Source organism: Zophobas morio, unplaced genomic scaffold (assembly GCF_036711695.1).
Source record: "Zophobas morio isolate AGI-343-1 ecotype UQ-CSIRO unplaced genomic scaffold, CSIRO_AGI_Zmor_V1 ptg000017l, whole genome shotgun sequence".
NCBI lineage: Eukaryota > Metazoa > Arthropoda > Insecta > Coleoptera > Tenebrionidae > Zophobas > Zophobas morio.
The window spans coordinates 14,642,588-14,660,535 of record NW_026972122.1 but is presented as its reverse complement, the minus strand read 5'-3'; the positions used below and the strand labels follow the sequence as shown (position 1 = coordinate 14,660,535).

The following is a 17,948-nucleotide window of genomic DNA, read 5'->3' as shown; positions in this document are numbered from 1 at the left end:
ATAGTAGTGGACATATTCTCTTTGTGCTCCGTGTCACTTGAATCTGTATTTTTTTGTAAATTACATAAAGATTTTTGAGAAATTTTTAAGACTTCGGCCGCCTATATAGGTTTATAATTTTTGGTAGAAGGCATTTCTAAGCTGCCCTTCTTGAGTTTTACCCACCATTGTTTTTTAATTAAAGTGTCGCATTCTACCAAATCAAACTATTTCTTTGATTTTGATAAATATAGTTCTTCTGTGTGGGCTAATAACAGAGAAATATTAGTCAATAGTGTTTGAAAATTCTTATAAACTTATAACTGTGGTAAGTAGCTACAGTTGGTTTCTGCGGTGTTTGCTTTAGCTTGAAGTCTATATACCCCAAAAATAAAAACTTGCTCCGGGCTAGAGCAATTTTGGAAAAAATACGAGCCAAGCCAGCAATTTTACTTCACCCATAAATATTACTTAGCACTGCATACTAACATTATTTACTACCTCCAGGCAAAGCGCATGTAAAGTGATATAAGCGTTACTATTAAAACCTGAATATTTCTTAGTAACATATAAAAAGGTAGGGATAAAGCCCATTTAAGTCGCATTCTGTATTTTTTCCATATGTGCATAGTACCTATACAATTAAATTCGAATAGTAATAATAGTCAATAATGTCTAGCGAAGTTGAGGTAACAGATGTGTTGATTTTACGACGTCAATTTCCAGAACTGGCTAGTACATTCGAATAAATATTAAAAGTCAATCAGTCACGCTGTCAATTTACAAAGTTGCAATCAATTTCCCTGATTCATTACACATTTTCACGTATGCAGATAGTTCATAGAACATTATGCTCACGCCAAAGTTCCATATTTAATTTATCCAAAACATTTGCATAACGGCGCGTCCGATGACAAGCGTCGGGGCGGCGAAGGGGGCAATCAAGCTCGGGCTCTAATTTAACTCGTGTCGAATCGCTTAAAATAAATCATCCAAGGATAATGATGGTGGTCAATTTAGTCCCCTAACTAATTGCCAATATGTGATTATAACGAACGTAGCGTTGGTGCGCATATATCATCGCTCGCGCTAGCTGCATTCCTCGCTCATTATTACCGGTATTGATTTATGTGTAAAGTCGCTTAATTAGGATATTAAAAATAATAATTGCCTCAGAGCGGCTTGCTTGGCTTATAACTAAGGTGTTGGTATTGTTGTCGGACGAGACAAGAGGAACTATAATTTGTTCAACGCGAAACAAAGGTGTCGGAATTTTTATGTACAGAAATTACGCTCCGAAAAACACAAATCGTAAATCCCAGTAATGGCCTGCAAAAGGCCCTAATCTCTACAGGTTACAATTTACACACAATATCTACAAATAGCCTTCCAGCAACATTTAAATATTGTAAGAGCCAGAATTCTTGCAGATTTTTCGCATTTGTATCCGATGTGTAGGTATGTGTTGCGGTAGATTCTCCTTCTTACTTGTTAATCTGGCTTCTGCTCTAGAATAGTAAAGTTGCCTAAATTTTGAAAACGAATTTTGGGAACCTAGATATAGGATAGAAAAGTTACCTAAATTTTGAAAACAAAATCAGATTTAGAACCGACCCTTGTGGTACTGCAGCATCTAAAGCGTCGTAGTTTTTAAATATACAGTCAGTAGTAAATGTATCAATCCAATGTTGCTGTTTCCTTTGTATTTCGAAATATTTCAGCTAAATAAATTTACTCCAAGGGGTGTAAGTTCACCAGTTAAGACAGCGTAACAAACTGGCATTTACAAATTTTTCCTGAAAAGTCACGTTATTCGTTTCATAAAATATTTCAATCCACAAAGAAGTTAATTATTTCTTTGTACGCGATCGATTTCATAATTTTTATATGCACTTCGATTACAGCCTGCGGATACAACTTGATTATGTTATTTAATGACGTTTTTGTTTAGTCTTTTGTTATTCGAATGGATAAATTCTAGTCCATTATTCATGAGAGACTAAAATTGAGGATGGTTTAAATTTGCAACATCCACTTAGTATTTGACCCAAGAATGTATAGTTTGCTCTAAAAGGATTTTGAAAACGTGAGTCAGTTTAGTATACTTAGCACCCACGAGTAGTGTCACTGAAAATTGGTATATTCATCGCCTTTTCAGAATTGTAAAAATGGGTTCCAATGCATTCACCTTATTACAAACCTACACAATTTCGAAAATTTGTTTTTCAAAAACAGTTAATAAATTAGTCATTATCGTAAAAAATATTTATAATACACAAAATTTAAGTATTAAAAAAGGACATAAAATTAACCAACTATTGTGTTTACACTGTGGGTAGTTTATAACCCATATTGTGAGATATTTTGCATATATCGTCCTCGAGAGACTTCTCAATAGTGTGAATTTATGGTTCGTAAAATTTGAAACAATATATCTTAAATCTTTTTTAGGACTCAGATTTTCATGTAGCGTTTCCACCTTACAACTGTTAATTGAGCAAGTTCAAGTTGTCATTATCATAAAACGATTTCCCTTTAGAAAACAGGTACCAATCCGTAACAGTGCTACAGGACTATAGCGTCATAGTGTGACCTTGATAGAATCTTTTAGAACTAACCGTACTTTTTTGAATAATATTATAAAGAGTTCTTGAACCTGTTCATTTGGCTGTTGTACTTCCCCAATATATCCATTTAAAAAATTTCTTTGATTTTTCATTCTCTGTGACATATACGGACTTGCATCTTCCACTTTTGTTCGTTCCCCGGTTGTCCAAGTTGATATTTCAGTTTGTGTTGCTAATTGTCTTTTGAATCCTTTTTAAAGTCGCTTTACCTTTCTCTTTGCCATATAACATATTTTTACATTTTTCGCTCATCCTTACTTTTAAAAGCAACCTTGTTATTTCTTCATCACAAACGCTTGGACAAGTTCTAGACGACCGTACTTTATACAAGAAATTTCCTTCAATATCATAATTTTCCGAATCTTTCAAAGCGACACATTATTCAAATGCATTTATGCCCTTCCATCAACGAAATATTACACTACATCTTCATTATTAGACTGCTTGCTATGGGTACCGTACTGTAGTAGTGCTCATTACGGATTACTCAACTTCGTTCTCACTCTCTTCGCAGTAGCAAAGCAAAATTGCTGCGAATTATTGATTTAAAATGTTATTCGTGTAGTACCTACTGGAATATCAAGTTCGTTACTTGAAGTGAATATCAAGCACTTACGTGTTCTAGCCCGATCATAATCTATATGATTTAGTATCAACTCGTGGCTTTTACTCGTATTTATATCGGTATAGTTTGCTTTTCTCGAAAAAATTGATTTTAAAGACTGAAAAAAAAAAACAAATCGAGAATCTATAACAACATGAGACATCAATTCAGAAAATTTAGTGAATATATTGCAAGTGAGATTTTTGATTTAGAAGTTGTACTCTCGATTGAAATTAGAATCTGTTGATGAAAACCATTTTGTTTCTTTTACTGTTTTACTATGCTTATGTGATGAAAATAACTGTATAATATTTAATAGTTTCAGTGAATTACGCAAATAATAAAATAACATTTATATTTAATTTACTCGTTATAGAAGTATCAACTACATTTCTTAAAACTCCAAAGATTTAGTTTAACATCCCTTTTATTAAAATTGGGTGTACCGTAAGAAGTGACTTTTAATAGCGAAATTTCTTTCCAGAATGCTTTAAAGGCACTAAAAAGGCGACAAAAAATTCACGTTAGAATGCAACGTTATTTTAATTGGACGTAATTTACAAAACAGGTTTATTTCAGGAAAGAAAAAAGATATTTTACATAAATAAGAACCATCAAAACGTTTTGAGACACTGCAGTCACTAACGATTTATTGGTCGTTCTTATTCCATGGAGGTTGTTAATTTATAAATTGCTTTACAAAACAACGTCTTTTTCTCTTCAAAGATTTATTAACTACTGTTTTTCTCAAACTACCGGTTTTGGTTACGTAAACCATCCTCGAATTTACCTACAGATTTAAATGACAATTCACAAAAACAATCTATTACCGTCAATTTTCAGGTAAAATTTAACAAAACTTATCATACCTAATCTTTTCAACAAAACCCGTCGAGCCAAGCTTGATGGAATATAATAAAATTGTTACAACTTGTAGTTTTTGTCACAACGTGGGCGGTAGAACCTGACTACGATATCTTCCTTCAAAAGTTACCTTGGTTTTGAGTGTTCTATGACATTATTGAAAATTCTAGCACAGTTATTTCTACTTCCGGTATATTTATACTTGACTCTATTTGTGTCTAGTAGGTAATCGTCCTAAATCTAACTACATAATCAATTTTAATTTATTTCATTTCGAAAAATAACGGCCCTCTCTCTCGTGAAAAAACAAAAATAGCACCAGTTAAAAGACATCGTTGGACTTATATGTCCAATCTTATTCCCAACCAGACCGTGAAGTTCTAGCAGTTTTGAAGAAACTGGATCAAAACACAAATTTTGAGGTCGAAAACACTTTTCTTAATAGAAAACCCACTTCGAGTACGTTTACTATCAAGGCTCCTAGTAAATATGAATCTACTTTATGCGATCCTAACTTTTAGCCTAACAGTATCTATGGTAATAGATACTTCAAATATATACCAAGGAATCTTTAATTTTAGTGTTCACATCTTGAAGCGTCCCCTAGAACATAACTATAACCTACAAAGATCTGTAACATGCATTCATGCAAATATTGGAGCTATTTTAAGTACAAAATTTTGTAGATTCAGGGATTTAGTATCCGAAAATGACTTTACTGTTATTGTCTTAACACAGCCGTGGCTTCATACTTCTATTGATGATAATTTAATTTCACTGGATAACTTACATTACTGCGTTCTGATCGTGACAATAGAGAGGTGATCTTGCGCTATATATAAATTTTATATCGCCTATTTATGGGCTACACTTGTTCACAACTCATTAATACGCCAACAAGGGTAATTGATAACAGTGAGTCTGTACTGAATTTGTAAGATATCATTTGTTTCTCCTCACAGACCACAACGTTATTTTTTCTGAAATAACTATTCAAAAGAAAAACAATAAATCACGTACATTCACTTGTTCTTCAGTCTGAAACAATATGGTAATGATTTCTCACTTACTAACTTTTGACAAGAACGTGGAATGTTTTGATTAATTGTTTAACATCTTTGTATGATTCTCACACCCCTTTAATAACCGTCAAATGTAAACAAAAAGTCAAACATAGTTTACTGACAATCTTAAAATCTTAAAGAAATTTAAATATAAAACTTCGCTTAACGAAGTATCTCTGAAAAGATGTTGCACTCATCATTTCCTTTTAAAAGATTTCGATCCTGACACCTATTCCTAAGGTAAAAAATGCACATATTCTTAGCGAACAGATTAGTTAAATCTTCAATACCTTAAAAATTTCTGAACGTGTATTTGCTGAACAGTTTAAGGATTGCTTAAAAAACTGTAAAATGCTAGCATCTAACGGTCAGACTTTCGGACAAATTTTACTCTGACACCCTTATGTCTTTAATTGATGATATCCTTCGTGGATTTGGTGATGGCAAAATTACAATTTTAACTTTATTTGATACGGCAAAAGCATTTGATAGTTTAAGTATCGAATTGCTTCTCACTAAACTTAATTACTGCGGCGGCTGCTACTTCATGGTTTTGTAATTATTTAACTGATCATCACCAAATTATTGATCAGTTTCTCTACAACTTCTCTCTGATATTTCTCAAGAGTCCGCCTTGGGTGCAAATTTATTTTATGAATACACGACTGAATTAGTTCAAGTTCTACTGTTATCTCGATCTTCTTGTGTAAAAAGCCTTGGCTTATGTTTAGAAGATCAGTTAAAATTCGTGGAACACGTTTTTAGTCTTCTTTGTAAAAAGTACTTTGTGACTCTTTAATGCATCTATATCAGCTGCAGGTTAGGTGGCTGCAGGTTAGGTGTATAAGATTTATAATATACATATACCACGATCTTCACATGTAAACCCTTACATTTGAAACACAAATTGGCTTAAAATAAACAAAGGGCACTTTTTTCACTTCGTAGATAATACAAATGCTAAAAACAACCTACTTATTAATATCCCCGAAATTACTAAATCGCTTTTAAACAATAACCTACGTACTTGTAGATTTATCTAAGTTTATTTTAAGCTCGTAGTTTATGCCTATTGAGAATTTGTATCAGAAAATTACGATTTTTTTTCCTTCTTTTTTTAGGGTCAGATTTGTAATCAGTTAATTGTATGTGGATCAATTGAACATGTATATAATTTTTCCTGTTTCAATAAACTTTTTGTTGTTATGATTACATATTTATTAAATGTTGTCCCAGAGCTGAGAATTTCCTTGGTTTAACATGTTCTTTTATTCTGGTACTTCTCCCCGCCCCTCCACAGTTCTCGCAACTCAGCTCATTGTTTTTTAAACTGACATTTGCCATTAAATAAATCACTGACCTTATTTGCTATTGTGATACCACCATTGGTAAAATGTATTTTCTCTGATGATATTCCTTGGTTTTTCGATGCCGAGTTGTAATCTTTCCTTTTTTTTGTCGTTTATTATTAGAAACCTGAACGGTACTACTCTTTGAATGTGAATAGTATTTGCACTCTTAAACTAAATGCAATCGCGTAAATTCTTCTAGAAAAACACAAAATATAAACTTTAAAAAGAACAGAAAAAAACAATCTTAATTAACGTACCTAATATTATTGCAGTTTTGGACGTCTGGTATTAGGCACAGATTTATCTGTGTTCCCTCAATATGTAAACAGTTAAAACTGTAAATTCTAACTACCTAAAAATCATTATCAAAGCACACTGCCTAGTCAATTATGCAAAAGAAACTTGTTAAAGTGGTGGAAGTTAAAAAAAATCACTTACCGATTAGACGCAATTAGTGAGAGATTAAAAGACAATAATTTACGATAAGTAGACGAATGGGATGGAAATTCTAATTAAAACGCTATTGCATCCACACCTAGCGGACCACTCTCATGCATGTTTAATCATGAGCGGCAAAAACTTTAATTTGAGCTGTAATCAATTTGCTCAAGACAACAGAACGCAATCAGGGCGCACTGATGGCTCTTCGATGTTGGCGGGGCCGCCGCCCCCCTATTAGAGCCAAAGCGGCAACTGACGGTAATTGTGGTCGACGTATATGCTAAAACCTCGTCTAGTCTCTGCATAGTCAAATTTCCAAGTTCCACTAATGATTATTTTAATGATGAGGTCCTGGTCGCACGCGTTCGCTGAAAAACCGTGTTCATACGTTTGAACAGTGCATCAAATATTCAGCATCTTGCGGTAAAAATTTAGTGTGGCGGCTAGTGCTATAAATTATATTGAAATTGATTCAACAATATTGGATATTGGCCATAGCCGGTACACTACGTTGGCTTGTAGTGCATCCATCCAATCTAATGCAAGTCCGATGGCGAGTATCAATCTAGTTTTTGACAGTCACGTCACGTTACGTTCGAAATAACTATTCAATATTTTATAGACGTCCAATATGATCTTCCTGTAGCTAAATTTACAGAACAAGTGAAAATTCACATTATCAAACTGACATGAACTTTACCGCGGATAAATAATGCTGTCATATTTGGGAGATAGAGCGAAAGCGCCTCCAAACCTAGCACTTTTAGTGGTACACATAAGGTACATGTACATATTTTCGATATTCATTGTCAAAGATTTAGTTTCTCCGTACACAAAATGTACAAGAACTCGTTTCTCATTAAAAATATTTCATGAATAGATGGCAAATGTTTGCACGTCTATCGTAGATAGTCTTACTTCAATCACTGCGAAATAGCTTATACCTATAGTATTAAAAAGCCAATAACAGCAAATCACTTTTTTTCAAATATAAAGAGACTGCTCATTTTCTTTTGGAAATTGAGTCAGAATAACATTTTACCCGACTCCTGTCACATGTAAAACATGACAAAAACGTTACCTTAGATTTGAGACCAAATTCAACAGATTTTTTTACAAACTGCAATGAACAGAAAATGCGGTATTTTCTTTCGTGACAATGTTCTGAAAGCATGTTTGTTGTTACGATAGTTTGCTTCACTTACGTCGGCGAAAACAATTTGTAGGAAAAAAGATAACCTTGTTGTAAGATTTATGACATTAATCTTAAATTTGAGGTTCCTGTAATAACATGAATTAATCTAAGATTCAATGCAATCGCCCGAACCTCCCAACCGGGTCCGAAAAGTAGAATGTTAAACCCTTACATGATTGTTTAAATTTTTACTCCGGAATTGCTGCCCATTTTTGCGAAAAACACGAGTATGTAATGAACAAATTTTCAATATTGTAGAATTATCTGCGCAGTTCAATTTCAAAATTTTTACCATATTAACGGGTCAGATAACTAATCTTTAATAATATTTCCAACATTGAAAAGCATTACATTGAAATATACAAGAACGGTTCCGAACAGACAAATAAACTTTGGTATACGTACATAAACACCGCACCGTAGAAGTGGATTATTTTAATGCCCTTTCTATTCTCTTCATGTGTGTTAAGTTCAACTTTATTCGGAAAAAGTGTTGTACCTTTAGACCTTACAGTGCTCCTCAAAAGGCACTCTCCATGTTCCTAACTTTTCAAAGGTTGTGACTTTACAAACTAAATTGCAGTAGCTAACCACGTAAACTACTAGATTCTGTCCTTAAAAAAGTTTGGAGTAAGCTATGAAGTGATGAGAAATTTACTTAAAAATTATGAACGAGGAGGAAAGTTTTATACGATTCATTCAAAATCTCCTTTTAGTATTCTCTGCCAAGTTGGCACCGCATAAAATCTCCCACTACATTTAAAATTTTTAAGCTAATGCCTATAGTTCTTCATAGTTTAAATTAAAGATTTTTTTATATGTGAAAATCTAATATTTAGGGTGCAGTTTACACTTGCTAAAATTTCGTTTACTTAGTCGCAACAGTTTAAAAATAAAGAGAAAAGCACTATATAGGCATAAAAAAGCACAACAGAAAAAAAACATTTTTTTTTATTTTGCAGCATTCAAAAATAAGCAGTGACCATTTTCTATTATAGGAAATATACAAAAAAGAGAAGAAATGTTAATACGAAGAATATTAGTAGCAAATGCAACAAAAGCATTTGAATCCATAAAATCATACAGATTAAAAAATTGAGAAAAAATAAGCTTACTGAACGAACCATGTTTTTAAAAAACAAAACACAGACACGTGGTGGAACAAAGAAGTTAGAGAAGAGGTACAAATAAACAAGAAAAAATGTAACAATAATAATTAGGAGATGACACAAATAAAAAGTATATTAATGCAAACAACAAAGAGAGGAAGTTCACACACTGTAAAACATCAAAGAAACAAGATTGCGAATATTTTGGAAAAAAATCGAATCAGAGTAAAACGGCAAATAAAGAGAGGAAAAAAAATCAGCAGGAAATGATATAGTTACTAAAAAAGGAATGTTACAAAACATGGAAAGAGAAATTGATCCAAAGAATTTAAACAGTACTTTTATTGGCATCAGGAGCATGATCCAATACATGTCAGGGCGGATTAATAAACCAAACGTATAGACCCACATTATTTTGAGTAGGTACTTTAGATAGGATGTAGTTAGCAAACGTTTGAGGTTTCACAAATTTTAGTGAAAATGGATAGACATTTCAGGCTACTACTAACATTAGCACAGGTGTCCAGTTTCAAAATAATTGGTTCCGTATTTCCTAAAATAATAAATAGTAAAATTTTTGTTTTCAATTTTTAATTTTTCTAAAAACCAACAGAAAAAGATTAAAAGAATCGATGCAAAAATCGGTGTAGCGATTTAACGTAGTCTATGATGACCGTAAAGTATCTGTAAGAGAGCCATCAGTTTTGTACTTTTAAGACAAATTTTCAAATTTTTTGTACAATTTTAAGCCTTTTGCAAAAAAAAAAACTCTCTAAAGTTAAAAATGTATAGAATCCACCTGGAAATTTTTGAAATGATCTTATCAAAGTGTTGGTGGGAAAGAAAAACAGCGGATGAAACCAGAAGCCCGATATTGTATTATATAAGCCAGAAACGTCGAAGAAGCATGAAATAGAATCCGTTCCTGAGAACGACTAAGGAATACTTCCAATGAAATTACCGAACCGGTTTAGAAAAGAGACATAATACCTAAAACATGAAATGTGACACTTAACTTACTTTTCTTGTTTTCTGGCTTGATGTTGCTTCCTGGAGGAATCATTTTTACTTTAAAAACAGTTTTTTTCAGAACTTCATTTGCATATTCACTCAAAAATGCCATTTCCATTGAAGCAGAAAGCTTTTATAATAATTGAGTCGTATTTTAGAAATAGACAAAAGGTAAACGATGTGTGGAAGTACTCGAATTAAGCAGCTTGGGATGAATTCCGGAAAGAATTTCCCAACAACATCGCCGACTCGGTACATTTTTACAGTGCATTACAACGATGTGTATCGATAAAGTATAGAGAAACCTTGTCTCTTACAAGAAAAGTAGAAGTGACAGGTCGAAAGATAAGAGAAATCTAGGAAAAAAATTGAACATTTTAGACAGATAATGGAGCACCCATACGACATTTATCGCACCAAATCGAAGTATCTCATGGAACCTGCCAAACAATATTGCGAAAGAGTAATATGTGTGCAAGAATTACATAAACCCGATTTTCCAGCTAAGACCGACTATTGTCAGTATTTTTTTAGACACATTTGATGACTGGCTGTTGGGGAAAACCTTTTTTACGTTTTTTAAATCTCAATGTACCGATTTCCTAGTAACTTCAAACTTATTTTGTTGAAAATCTTATTAAAAGTGTCTTCCATTTTTGCTTTTATATTTGTCATTTTTGACATTTATCACCGACATGCAAAGTCCTTTCCAGGAATGACTCGCGCAACTGAAAAAGCGTGCTATAAATTACGTAAGTTGGTTACTTCGTCCCTAATATACTGCAATGACGTCGCTTTATTGACGGCTATTAGACAGCATAGACAAATGTGTTATGCAGACCTTTACTGATATTTAAAACGATTCGACCAAAATGTTATCCTGCTGAAGACACGACGGTGAAACGTCCTGCAATAAATTAATGTCACGTTTCAGAATTGCAGCTCAGACACTGTTTGCGAAGTCTAAAATCAACCGTACTGTATATGTCTGATCTAATTCGGTGATAACTGCAGCAGTAAAATTGGCAAAACTTTTGCATAAAAGAAATCTTGTTTGACTTTTTATAACAGAAGAAATGTGTTAGCAGAAAAACAATCAAATGTGACAAGGATGCCGAAGTGTGTACAAATTATTATTAGATAATTAGGTAATTATAATTATAGGCTGGTAGTTGGAGTTTGGAGGCTATAAGAATAGCACACCTATAAAAGTGCGCAAAGAACGTCATTGGTACCGGACGAGTTCATTTTCAAAAAGAACGGAAGGCAGTCTCTCAGTGCCACGTGGGCATTTTGTTTTGTGTTTCACGTATTTCACTACCGCTTTGTGATTTTTTTTTGTTTCAGTATTTGTTTTACAAGTTTTGAAAGTTTTTAGAAATACTAAATTATAAAATCTGACGAAAAAAATCCTTAGACAACAAAATATATCTACGCCACTGACGACCTTCGCCACCTACTCTTATGCGCAGCTTGTGACTGAACATGTCAATCTTTCAAACTCTACCTATGTCAAATCTGTCTTATTTTTATGAATTGGTCTAACTGTATGAATACTGAACGGTACTGGACCATGAGCTTTTCATATCTATGAACACTATCTAAAAGGAAATCAGCAGCAAGGAGACCAACTGAATTCGGTGGAATCTTTGGATAATAGCAATTCTTGAAAGCTGATTAGAAAAATCGGTCAAAAATGTTTTGAATTTGAGGGAAGTTTAACAAATGTTTTTGAAACTGCAGTAACACTTTGTTTTCCAAACGATTTACAATACAGGGTGACTGCGAAATAAGTGCAAATATTTTAACCACGGCATCCCCCACCCTAGTAGAGCCGAAATATAGAAAAAAGAAATTAAAAATCGAATGGGGCAAAACCCCCATGAACCACCCTCGATACGAAGGCACTGAGCCACCTTGTAAACAGAGTTGGAAAAACGTTTGAATAAAAACGACCTAAACACTTTCAGTTTCAATTAAAAGTAAAACCGACTTTTTGCTGCTTATCATTCGTTCATTCATTTACTCATTCATCGTTAAAGGTCAGTGTGAAAGTTTTTTGGTAATTTTGATTCTGACGGATGTTTGGTCCTTGTCACAACGATTTTACGTTGTTTATTGGAACAGAAATAAGAGCAACTTAGAATGCTACTACCTTTTTACAAGAAATGTTGAAAATGTTGTCCTTGACTAGCAATACAGGCGTCAGAGCGTCGCAAGAGGTTTGTTGATAGGTAAAAAAACACCGGAGTAGCGGGTGTCACTTTCACTTGTTGAAGCTCTTCGATAATTTCTGGACACTGTTGATTTCCACAAACGAACTGTTTCATCCAACTGATACACATTTATCGAAAACCGTCTCTTGAAATCGTACTTGTTGACGACTACGTGGAGTTCCATCGGACAAAAAGTGAGTTACACAAGGTGGACAATCAGCGGGCTCCAAACCCTGTACTTTGTCAACATGGTATGGATGTGGCCGTATTCTTTTAATGTAGGATGCACTACAAGCTGTGAAAATCCAACTTCTTCTTTCTGTCCTATCACGGCCACGATCGTGAGTTTGAGGTTGAAGGTACCATGATCTCGGAGATGCTGTACCACTGATGCACGCATTACCATATCGACACAATCTGCATGGGAAAACTGCACCATAAACCGATTTCACCGACCGCTCGATGCTAACTGGCCCTTTTCGTGTTTTTCACGTTGCGATTAAAAAAGTGCCTGATAAAGTAACTTTTTTGGTTCTTTAACCGACTCGCTCTGTTCCATTCATTGTAGTAATTATGTAGGTCACAAAACAGTCCAGCGGCGCGTACAACAATTTACATTGAATTTCAAATAATTTTTTCTAGACACTGCTACTACTTAGGACCGTGAATTTTACCCAGTGACATAATCATATTGTGAGCTATTCCCCATTTTTTTTTTGCATGTATTTCGCAGTCACCTTGTATTTCCTTTTAAAAAAACTTAATTATTCTTCATTTTTATTATCTTTTTTAATAACACTCTAAATTATGGACGTTTTGAAAAACTGCTAACCTTGATTTTTTTTTAAACATAATAATTAAACGAAAAAATAGAGTTGGACAAAAACTATTCAGATATACACGATATAAGTACTCCTTAATAACTACGCATTACAAATTTTTAATATAGTTTGTTCTTAAACGATCATTCTTTTATCACTAACTTCCAATTTCATAATCTCCAACATACGTCACCAATAAGTGGGTACCAAAAATAAAACTGATGCAAAACGTCTTCATTTTCCTAATCGGAGGTAATAATTCGAATGATTGATAAATGCAAAACTAAAGTTATTTACATATTTTAAACGTTATTTATTTAACCATGATATAATACAGTAATAAACTGGCTTGGGTTTCCTTATTCATCAAAAGAAAAAGCATACATTAGAATAAAACATCTTAATAACGGTACAAATTTAAGGTTGTCAATAATGCATTTGCGACAACCTTCATAAATATCTATATTTAAAACAAACAAAAATTCAACAGGAGACTACGCAAATAACCCACATCGATGTTTGAATCAACAAACTTCATCATAAAATCCCCAGGTGTTCCTATAATTTACGTCTCACAAACATGTTTAAATCTTTGGTGGAACTATAACTATTTCTCAGAATTTTTTTGTGACCTTACCTTGAGATACCATGTGACTCTTTAAGTGACGTAGATAAAAAGAATTCATTTGTTTTCATTTTGGCACATTAACTAGTTCGATAAATAAATTAAAATAAGTGTTATTGGGTCCTAAGATTCGCCGTCTAGCTTTCCCATGGCAACACGCTGAAAGCTACTAATATGCACTGATAAAAGCTTAAAACACTTTAAGTACCGCACCATGTTTGTTAGTTTTTCATTTTGGACCGCAGCTTTTTTACCCGGTTTGTGGTAACACAATTTATATTTTGGAACCGATGTCCAGTTAAGTTGACGTGTTTTTTTGATAAATTTCGAAGTTTTTCTGTCACTTATGTGGTTATTTTCGAGTATATCCGAAAGTAAAGGCACACTATGCTACACAGATGGCATTTTATCGCATTTTATCGTTTTTTTACAGAAATCTGGCCATTTACAAGTGGGTATGGGAAGCATCTGTATCGCCATCTATGCAAAATATATATATATTTTTTTTACAGAAATCTGCAAATGTTGAATTACACTTTTGAACCGATAGAAAATCATGGAACAATCTCCCAGACTGTACAAACAACCGTTCCTTTAGAATTAAATATAAATTTGCATCCAGTAAACTGGATGCGGTCTGTGAGTAAAAACCACTATGTGCAAGAAACTGGACGGCGGTACTTAAAGTGTTAAGGTGGTTCCAACACAGTAAAATATTTTGACTCCTAAAAGTATAGTGGGGATTTAATTTATGACATCTCCAAATATACAACTGTTTCGTTTTAAGATTTCCACAAAGTAGATGATTGTACAAATACAGCTCATCGGGAAAATTGAGAAATATTAAATATTTTAACATTAACTCTTAATAAATTAAATATGAAACACTTTAAACATAAACTGCCTCTTCGTGTGTAACAATACATTTATTTGGTTCAAAAAAGATGGAAACTTCCAGAAAAATTTGGACCAACTAAAATTGTATGACCAAAACTTTTACAATACAATGAGACCGACGTAATGTAATATAATTGGGAAAAGTTTAGAAGCAATGACACATTAAAATTTTTAACCGAAAATAATCTCTGACATCAAATAATAATTGTAGATAATTTTCTTAGATACACTGATTAAAATCTAATCATAATAACACAAAAATAATTTAATTACTTCGGTTCTCAATTTCATCAATCATCGATAACATATATTCTTGAGATTACATATATTACAGGCGATGATTTTATGAACTAAGGTAAATATTAAAAAAAGGCTAATATGAAAATTAACGTATTTTAATTAAGGATGAGAGATCTGAAGACCGTATGAATTAACAGATGCCGGCGTAATTTTCTCTATGAATTTCCATAACAAAACATTTCCATGTAGCGAAACATTCATATTGTAATGAAGGTAAACACACCAATAACATTTACGAGGAAAACCAATAAGTGGCCTCGTAAAAGTTATGATTTATTCACAATTATACAAGCAATATACGTGTGGAATAGAGTCGATTTTACGACTTTTGCTTGATACAATTCAGACAGAAAACATATTTCACACCGGCACGCTTTATTAGATAAATCTAAACGCGTTATTAGTAGCAACATTACCACATGGAACTGAAAACAAGGCGTATCTTTCAACAAATCCAAGTCGATTTATACTAATGATTTAATTTTGTATATTAATGAATGCAATTAGATTAAGTCAGTAAAAAAACTTACCTTATGTGCAGTAACTATAACCCTTGCACGAATCCAAGTTCTGAAAATAAAAAATAAAATTAAAATACTTTGCAGTAATATAATATGTTTATGAGAACATAACCAAAGGTACTATAACACAAAGGGACATTACTTGTAGAGCAGCAGGCCGCTATTGTAAGTTTTCCATAAGATGTTAATCAACTGCAAGTGCCAAGTTCCCGTAACATGTTATTGGTTACGCTTTTGCGACTGTTACAGCCACATTAAAATAAAAACATTATTTTTCACATGTCCTTTTCACCTTGCATCGTCAGTCATTCACCATTGTACCAACTGTAATCAGGTTGAATGAATGTATGTACATCTATCGGACAAAAATTTGCACTGCGAAACATTGTTACTAGTTTGAATATTTATGATGTGTTACATACAAGACGATTACAATCTTATAATAACGACATCATGCTAGGAGAATCGAGATGAAATAATTTACATTTTTCCCAGCATGGGAAATATATAAAATTTCAATCGAAATCCATCCATGCGCAAAATTGATTTAGCTATAAAACAGTGACTATATTATAAAAACCCTTAAAAGTTCTGCACTTAGCCAAGAGATTAAAAGTTTCGATACGGCAGTCGAGCTAGGAATGTTTCTATATCATTATAGTCATGTTGCTATACACGAAACTTCAATTTATGGGGATACGCTGTATTAGTTCCCTGTCAGTTTAATTAAATGAGCTTAATTACGTTCTGGATAGTTTCACGAAGAATTTCATTCGCATATATCAATAGGTTGTGTTTACATAATTATATCATTAGAAATGAAAACACGAATTCATAGTGATTATACATTATGGTGACACTAATTATTTCATTTAACTATTTTTATACTCGAAAACAATCTGACACCACAATATGTCTTACAAATTGTATGTAAAGGTCAATCCTGAAGAATATAAATTTTAGATCAAATTTGCACGCAAATGAGAAACGAATTAATCTAAAAAACTGGTTGTGGTTAATGGTTTTCGTAAATCAAAAAGTACAAAATTATTCATCAAGTCGTCCTGTTTTTTTCTACTGACGCTCCAGTTATTACTTTTTTATTTTTAAAATAAACATTAAAACTAAGAACTCGTCATTTAATGAAAAATGTAATAAATAAATCTCTAAAAATTATAAACCACACTATGTTAAAAAATGTTAGCCATAAAGAATATCTGACAAATTAACCCTTTTGTTACCGGAAAACATTTAAATGTATACTTGAATTCTAAATTGACACATAATTTTCACGTGAGCTGACTTGTTGAGAAACTGCAATGGAAACGACCAGATTTCACAAGACAAGGCTGTAAAACCTGACTTCTTTTTTGGTTCCTATGGGACACCGGCATACGGTCAAAGTGTTTTTTTCCTTAAAGGGGCACTAGAAGAAAATGCTTTAAACTTTCGTAATTTTCAAAGAATTATATTATATACTTTCTTCCTGTATAGGTGATAGGAACTGGTTGAAGAAATTACCATAGCTGTATTCTCAAAAACTCGTACAAAATTCAGACAATTGTCTCTAAAATCATTTAAAGTACAGTAACTGTTTCGGTAAAGTAACTTAATTAACTCACTGGAATTTCAAAAGGGTAAGAAAAAATAACATGGCAAAAAGTTGGTTTTCAGTTAATTATATATATATATATTATTTAGCTTAGTTCACGAAACAGGTACTTACTTAAAAACAAATTCAAACAACATTTTTTAAACCATCACCCCTTGACAATGTGTTAGCCATCTATTTTTCCACACAGTGGTTTTCATGATTTTGAGGTATAGTCGAACTTCAGTTACTCGAAATACGACGTACTGTGAAAAAGAGTTCGAGTTACCATAATTTCAGGTTATTAAAAACAAATAAAATATCTGGAATAAATAAACAGTCTTATATTATGTATATGTAGGTATGTACATAGATAACATATTATATAACAATTGTATTTTGGTTTGAACCAAACTTGAACCAGTAACCATCGGAAATCAGATCATTGCATCAGTCCTATCATAAGCAGACAGGATTTCCCCGCGTTACCTTCTTAATTGAGAAGTTCGTTGTCAAAAGATTCCATCGAGTAAAGACGAACAAGATGATGAGAATTAATATTATGTTATTCTCATCACTAATATTATCATTCCTAAAAAAATATTTTTTTATGCTATGTATACTCCAAATCTGAGCCAACAGTATTGTGTACACAGATTTTTGCAAAATTTAAAATTAAATGATCAAATTTTGTGATACAATTTTGAATTTTTTCGCAAGAACTTGCATAG

At 32.8% G+C, this 17,948-nt stretch overlaps 1 protein-coding gene across 2 annotated transcripts in view; it reads right to left on the bottom strand.

The window, feature by feature from the left end:
* LOC135130698 (LIM domain transcription factor LMO4.1) overlaps positions 1–17,948 on the bottom strand; it is a 330,823-nt gene that overhangs the window by 254,922 nt on the left and 57,953 nt on the right. For both annotated transcript variants that reach the window (XR_010280834.1, XM_064058137.1), the window contains exon 2: positions 15,636–15,675. The gene's annotated coding sequence lies outside the window, so the exon portion shown is untranslated. The remainder of the gene's footprint in view (positions 1–15,635; positions 15,676–17,948) is intronic.